At 35.6% G+C, this 7604-nt stretch overlaps 1 non-coding gene across 1 annotated transcript; it reads left to right on the forward strand.

Moving 5' to 3' along the window:
* Positions 1-1017: 1017 nt before the first annotated feature.
* LOC126008461 (U6 spliceosomal RNA) lies at positions 1018-1124 on the forward strand. Its single transcript, XR_007495791.1, has one exon. It is a non-coding gene; the product is annotated as a U6 spliceosomal RNA (small nuclear RNA).
* Positions 1125-7604: the final 6480 nt, after the last annotated feature.

Raw genomic sequence — 7604 nt, forward strand, 5'->3', positions numbered from 1 at the left:
CAAAAGTAATTCTTTTAAGCATATTTAGTTCTATCTATTCCTCAAAGTTGTTCTAAAAATAATTGTTTTAATATGTAATAACATGCTTTTGTTTATATGATAACATTTATTACATCTTAATTAAATGAATGGTAATGTAAGTATACAGAAACCAAAAATTTAAAATGTAGAAAATATATATGATATATAAAAATATATCATATTGATACATATCATTTTAAACAGGATGCAATCAGAAAAAAGCAGATATTTCTATCATCTGTTTACCTAAAAGCAGAATATAAATGTCAAAATGTGTCCCCCATTCTCTTGCTACCAGAAAGAGATGGATGTTAATTCTCAGAAACAATTTTAAATCCTCAGAATTGTACCAGAGGAGTCTGCATAATTGGCAAGACTGTTTTCTCTCATATATTCATCTTTCCATACTTTCACATCCTTCAAAACTCAATGTCCTTTTCCTTTGACCCTTCTATAATTTATTGTTCTTTTGTCAAAATGATTTATAATTCCAAATTCTTACTCCTTTAAGTTCCCTATTATGGGAGATTTTCATGTATCTAAGTAATACAAACATTAGAGCACCTCTGTTTATTTCTGGATAACCTGTCATTTGTCTCTTAATTTTAGGGCTTCGTCTCAGAACTTAAAATGGGCAAACAACTAATTTTATGTACGATGCTGAGGATCCAATCCAAACTCACACATATAAGGCATTTGCTCAACTGCTGAGTCATATTCTAAATATTTTCTCAATTAAATTGAAGTTCATATATACAGCAATTATTATTCTAATATAAATTCACTAATTTAGTACAAAATTCTTTTAAAATTTTTAAACATGTCCAATATATTCCATGAGTTGGAGAACAATTAAATCATTCCATGCCCATATAGAACCATTCAAAATCTAATAAGTATTAGAGAGATTGAAGAAGTAAAAAAGTATCTGTTGCATATATGCCTCCTAACTACATGGGAGAGACCCAGAAAAATTAAGTAAAAAAACCCAACAGAGTGCTCACTTCGGCAGCACATATACTAAAATTGGAGCAATACAGAGAAGATTAACATGGCCCCTGCGCAAGGATGACACGCAAATTTGTGAAGCGTTCCATATTTAAAAACAAACAAACAAAAAAAACCCCACAGGGTTACTCAGATCATTTTAGAATAAAATTAACTAAAATAGAAACATCTTAGAACAAAGAGGGAAATTGACCAGAAAGGTTACCAGGTGATTTGATTGGTAGTTTTGATCCCTGATACCTGAAATCTACTTATAAAATATGTTATTTATTTAAAATTAAAATTTAACAAGATATTTTGCATTATTATCAACTAAATCTGGCAAAAATTGTTTAGATAGAACACTGGCAGCTATATCTTACTTTCATTACTATTCATTTTGTATTTCCGACACTGTACTTTAGTGACATTCTGATTTAATCTTTATTTGTTATCATTCATTTCTGAGTCACTTGGTATGTTTTTGGATGCTGTTGCCACAGGATTAACATTTTTTAAAGCATTTAGCTAAATTCTTGAATTTGGCTCCTTCAAGATGAGAGCACATCATTTACAATGTGTTATGCACAGATAATACATTTCTAATTGTGAATGTATTTGTTGAAGGCCAAAGCAGTATTAAAAGTATTCTCATGGGTCAGTAAATGCAAATTAATGAGAATTTTCTATTCCTCACTTTTCATAGAATTTTATTTTTCCTGTCTGACTTTTTCCTGATTACAGAATCTATACCTTTTAGCTCTACTTCACTTCCAATCAGCTTCCCGAGACAATAATTGAAACTCTAAGATAAGTATATTATTACATTATGCTTACCCTGATGACTTTTCTTTTCTTTTCTTTTTTTATTTTGAGTGGGGAGGAGAACTAGCTCTCATTTATGTAAGTATCCCATACTCAAATTAATTTATGACTTTAAAATCGCAAAATTCTTGGTTGTAGTTTACTGCTTTTCAGTATAGGACCAAATTATAATGTCTGTTGTTTTAAAGTGTGACATGAGTGTACACTGAAAAGTGTCTGACAAACCTCTGCCATAGTGTATGTGCTTTTGATCTGTGTCCAGGCTTACCACAGGGTGAAGTCGAAATAAATGTGCCCTTCATAAATGCGGTATACTCCCTTATTCATCGCCACAATTTCCAATATTTTCCAACCTCTATTTTTTTACTAAACTAGTTCTTTGGATACCAAGTCAACAAGAATTTACTATTACATTATATCTAAAAGAAATCTCTTTATTTTTCACTTTTTAAATTTCTCACCACAATGGAAGAAATTATTTCTCTTTCTGGAAACAATACACACATTCAAATACTATATCCTAGCAATAGTTTTTTTATTTCCATTTAAAATATTTTTAAGGAACTATACCCTTCAGAAATATTGGCAGAAGAGACAACATCACAGAAGGGTCCACTTTATACCTCCTACAAATTACATACTTCTATAACTCTCATCCATTTATCACTTATCAATCTAAGAACTATATTCCAAGGCAGCTGCACCAAAGCAATGATATTTGCTTAATAAAGAGAAAAAGAGCAGAACTTCAATAATTATTAAAAATAATTTTGGAGTGAAGCCTGAACAATAGGTATTATTGCTTGTGACTGACTGGGTTTGATCTCTGACATCCCATATACTTCCCTAATTCAAACAAGAGTATTTCCTGAGTATTGCTCTGAGTGCAGAGCTAGAAGTGAGTCCTAAGAAATGCCAGATGTGGCTCTAAAGTACAACAACAATTACAACAACAAAATGGAATTTTGGAGCTTCTATGAGAAGAACAACAAACCAAGTAGGTGCCAAGTCAGGATTGGGAAGTACTGACTTTACCAGAATTGCAGTTAACTCCTTTACAGTCATTCCCAAACCTGTAAAGTCTCTCTTGACTGTCAGATATTTGGTGTAGTCGTAAGAGTTTGAAAACCTGACATTTTAGTGCAGAATCTCCCTCTCTCACTGCACCATCAGTGCTAAACCCTAGAAACCACCAGTTGTTCAGGTTATAAAACAAGGCCAGACCTTCAGCTGGCAGAAAGAGATTCTTACAGTTTATTTAGGAAGTATGCCTGGGCTCAGAGATTAAGACAATCTTTAGGAAAACTCCTTCAAAGAGAGAAGAACCTACAAGTCTGCCTACCTATTCAGGGCAGGCAACTAACTATTCAAAATGATCAGTGACTTTAACAGCCATTTTAGCAAGACAATCAGAACACCCTGCTTGCTGAATCATCAGAGATAAGCTTGCAATTGTAAAAGTTACTGGCTACTGAATGCTGCTCTGTAGAAGAGAGAACCAGTACTATCCAGGAGCTTGAGAAGCATCCTTCAACATTGGGAGTTCAGACAAACTCCATAATAAATTACCAATGGCAGGAGACACCAGTGTGTGGACCTAATAAAGAATCTAAAACTAAAGTCAGAAAAATGGGCTAGAGAACAAGAATAGAGGGTACAACAAAGTATTTCATAGGCTAAGTCTCCTAGTCAGGCAGCAGGAAATATACCCCCCAACACACACACACACACACACACACACACACACACACACACACACACCATGAGGTTCTAAAAAAATATCTGCAAGACAAAAGTAATAGTCACTCTTATTCGAAAAACAAAGCAAATACCAAAAAGAGGCTAACTCTGGAGAACAAATAAGAAAATTCAGAAAGCAATGTAAAGGACACTGAAATAGGTCATTGGATATAAATATACAATAACTTTTATTTTAAGAAAAAAGAAAAGCCCAGAAGACTTCATCCACACTCAACATTCTCTGTTATAGAAACAGTCTAGCTCCAAACCTAATCACAAGAGAATGCTGAGCAGTTGGCTAGTACCAAATAGACTGGTCTCCAGGATAAGAACTCTAAATGGGGATAGGTAGATTTGCATCTCTCCTAGAAAGACCAGCACTCTCCAACCATATCTGTTATCTTCTGGCATAGGCATAGCCCAATTCCATAAATAAACTTTATAAATAAGCAAGCCTCCAAATCGCCCCACTTTAATAGCTCCTGAAGAATTGGCTGCAAAATTGACTTCACAATACCTCCAAATTTCATAGTACTGAAAAGGGAAGTCATCACTACCCCACCCCCACCAATAACTGGTATTACCTTAGCGGATGTCTCGCCCTTAAGGAAGTCGTCACTACCTTTTTCTTCCCCATACCCCTTCTTATGGTATATAAGAACAAATGTAGAACGCTACGTGGTCCTTTGCCCCTGTTCAGTTCTGAACAAGCATTGAACCCTGGCCGGCCAGAATAAAGAACCCCACTTGAGCTTTTGCCTGAGTGACTGTCTCTTCATTTCTCCGTGTTGGAGCAGTATCTGGATTGCCGAGCCTTTCATTGGCGAGCCAGCCAGGAGTCCTTGATCTGTCTGGAGTGAAATGGTGAACAGACTACTCGGTGGGTTCTAAGCAGTGTGTCTCGTGTTGTTGGTTATGATTTGATGTGTGTAGAAACTAGCAGTTTATCTTGTGTTATTGGTTGTGACTTGATGTGTATTGGAAAAAGAAATAGGGGATTGATGGAAGTGTGACTGAGGGCTTGAGAGTCCCCACTCGACGTGGATTCCAGGTAGTAGTGAACTGCCATGGTGGACCGTATTTCTTTTACTTAATGTGTGTGTGGTAGTGAACTGATGGATTCAAAAACTATAGGTCACAACCCTGGAGGCGCCCCAGGAGTTCGATTTTGCCGCAGCGGAAAGACGTTCCCGGGCTGCCGTGGTGAACCCTATTTCTTTTAATTGGAGATCTTTGTCTGTGGTTCTGTGTTCCATGTTTTCTTTGTCTGATTTAAACATGGAGGGAAACTCTAAGAAAAAAAAATGCTACCTCTCCTTAGGCCAAAAAAAATTGTGTGTTAAACCAGCTTTGTTATTCTAGGGACATGGCAGAGGGTAATGGAGATTGTAAACTCCAGATTTCTCAATGGCCATCAGGGATAAATTTTCCCTGGAGAATTTCTGGACTTTGCAATCACCCAGCTTTCCTGCCATGTGTTAAGGCCAAAAAAAAAAAAAAAGAAAAAAGAAAAGAAAAGAAAAGAAAGAAAGAAAGAAAAAGAAAAAAGAAAAAGAACAAGAACAAGAAAAAGAAAAAAAGAAAAACAATGAACATGTGACTAGAGAAAGAAATGAGGCTAACTGGTCACTTTTTGGCTGAAAAAAAAAGTGCTTTTTTTTTTTAACTCCCCAGCCTGGAGTTTATCTGAAAAAAGGAATTCACCCAGCCCCCAGGGCAACGGCTATTGTCCTCCCAGACTCACCTGGCTGGAAGATGTGGGTGTAGACAAAGTAATTCCAGTGGGTCCTTTACATAACAAAGAATTTAGTTAATGGTTTGGAAGTCAGAAAGAAAGAAAAAGGTTTTGAGCGTTTAAATTTCTGACTTAGAAGTTTTTTAAAATGAACAATTAGGTGAAAAATGTTGCAAATTATTGTGGTTGGCCTTTTTAAACAATATTGTTAATTTTGTGAATGCATGTTATTGTTACACTATCTCAATTCCATGTCAAATTTATCTCACCAAACTGAATGGTGGGTTTTAAGGTAGCTTTAATGTGAACATTTTAATGGTACTAGGTTGTAAATATCTAAAAAAAAAAAAAAAAGAAATCAACATAACTGTGTTAAATATCTTTAATAAATGCTATAAAATATTTTGGTACCACCAGGTGCAAGAAAGCTCAGCAAAGTGGTTCCAAATTGGCAATAAACAATTTAAAGCTTCTGTTCCTAGGGCCCAAGTGCCGGGTTCTAGGCTGTTAACATGAGCTAATTCTTAAAAAAGGCTTTCTCTAAATTGGATGCACGTGGCGGTCGTTGGCAGCAATACTGCCTCAGAGGATGAGTGAAAAAGTTAGAAAGAAAAGGGGCCAAAAGAAAAATAGCATGAAGGTAGTGCATTTGCGTCACATGCAGAAAGAAAGTGGCTGAATCTAAAAAGTTTAAGGATGTGCAAAAGGAATTAAAAATGTGTACTAGGAAAAATCTGTATAATCAAACTAAATGATTATTATTGATATGCCTTTAGGTTAACATAAAAGAAGTGTAAATTTTTTAAGCATGTTATAGTGTTTTTATGCTATTGAGTGAAAAATGGGGTAATAAGAAATCTTATGAATATCTAAAAAATAGAAGCTATTTTTAAGGAAAATAGTCAAGAATTTAAAAGAATCATTAAGGTTCAGTTTAAAAGTTTTTAAAAATTGGTGATTGTTAGTTATAAATTTTTTAATTATACATTTTTTAAAAGTCTAAATCTGCCAGAAGTAGTGAGCATTCTTCCTGGTATTCAGAATTAATTTGTGTAACGTAAATTGCTGGTGCCTTCTGCCTGTAAACCGAGGCCAGAAGACTAAGTAAATTTCTATTTTCTATATGGTTAAGTAATATTTGCCTTTTCTCTTTTCCTAGAACCTTTTGGTACCATTTTATGTCATGGCATCATGTTGCTTTGCACAAGATACAAGCAGATGGCTTTCTTCTCTGCACGAGGAGTGATCCCCATGCAGACAGGAAATCCTAAAATTAATGAGGAGACCCCCAAAGCCCTCTTTCAGAGGAATAATTGGAGTTGAGGTGGTGTAACAAGCAGGCACCCTTAAGCATTTGGCTATAAAGACTGAAAAGATACCGAGATGAATGGCCTGAGTAAGGAAATTGGAGATTTCCTAGGAGATTCTGGAGCAGCACTAACTGACCACAGCCTGTGGGCCCTGCTTTCACCCTCCACCCTCAGTCTCAAGAGAAGAGAATTCAAAGTCAGTATCTTCCAAGTCTGAAGAGAAGTGGAACAGACAGGCCACCTCTGGAAGTTCCTGCAAGAGGATGAGATGCCCACAGCCATTCAAGATCATTATGCTGAACTGACCAACTCATCAGCCAAACCTGAGTTACTGACATGATAAACCTGCTGTGTCTACAACCTATGCTTAGAAAAGCTCTGTAAGTAGTGGGGGGTGCCCCAGATGGAGATTTCTCCAACAATGCTGTATATTGTGCACAAGGAAAAAGCCAAAAGTTATTCAAATATCTGGCAAGGTACAAGGTAAAGGTAAAGAGAAAAACTATTTTTGTAGCTAATTAAAATTCTAGTGGGCCTAACTTAAAACCCACTTATTTGAAGTAACTTATGTGAAATGTTCTTACTAGTTGTACTAGACCAGATCATAAATTGCAAATGCAAGCATTAGTCTGACTAAAGTAACTCAAAGCTGTGTTTATTAATAATACTATGATGCTTTAATTACTGTTGTGTAATTTGTGCTATCATTACAGACAATAAGAACAGCAGAACAACTATGCCATTCAAGTTGTTCCATTTACTGCTCCAGGGCTTGATTGGGTTAAGTAATATTCACCTACCTAATTAATCTGATCCTTTTCAGGTGTTAAGACTGTAAAAGTAAACCAGTTAACTGCTCATTTAGGAAAATATGAGATTTCACACTATCTAGAAATTGAAACTACAGTCCCTTGCCAGCCTGAAGTAGCTACAGAAAATTGATCTTTGACCACGTTCCCTTTAATAACTTCTAGGGTGATGAAATC

Source organism: Suncus etruscus, chromosome 4, assembly GCF_024139225.1.
Source record: "Suncus etruscus isolate mSunEtr1 chromosome 4, mSunEtr1.pri.cur, whole genome shotgun sequence".
Classification (NCBI taxonomy): domain Eukaryota; kingdom Metazoa; phylum Chordata; class Mammalia; order Eulipotyphla; family Soricidae; genus Suncus; species Suncus etruscus.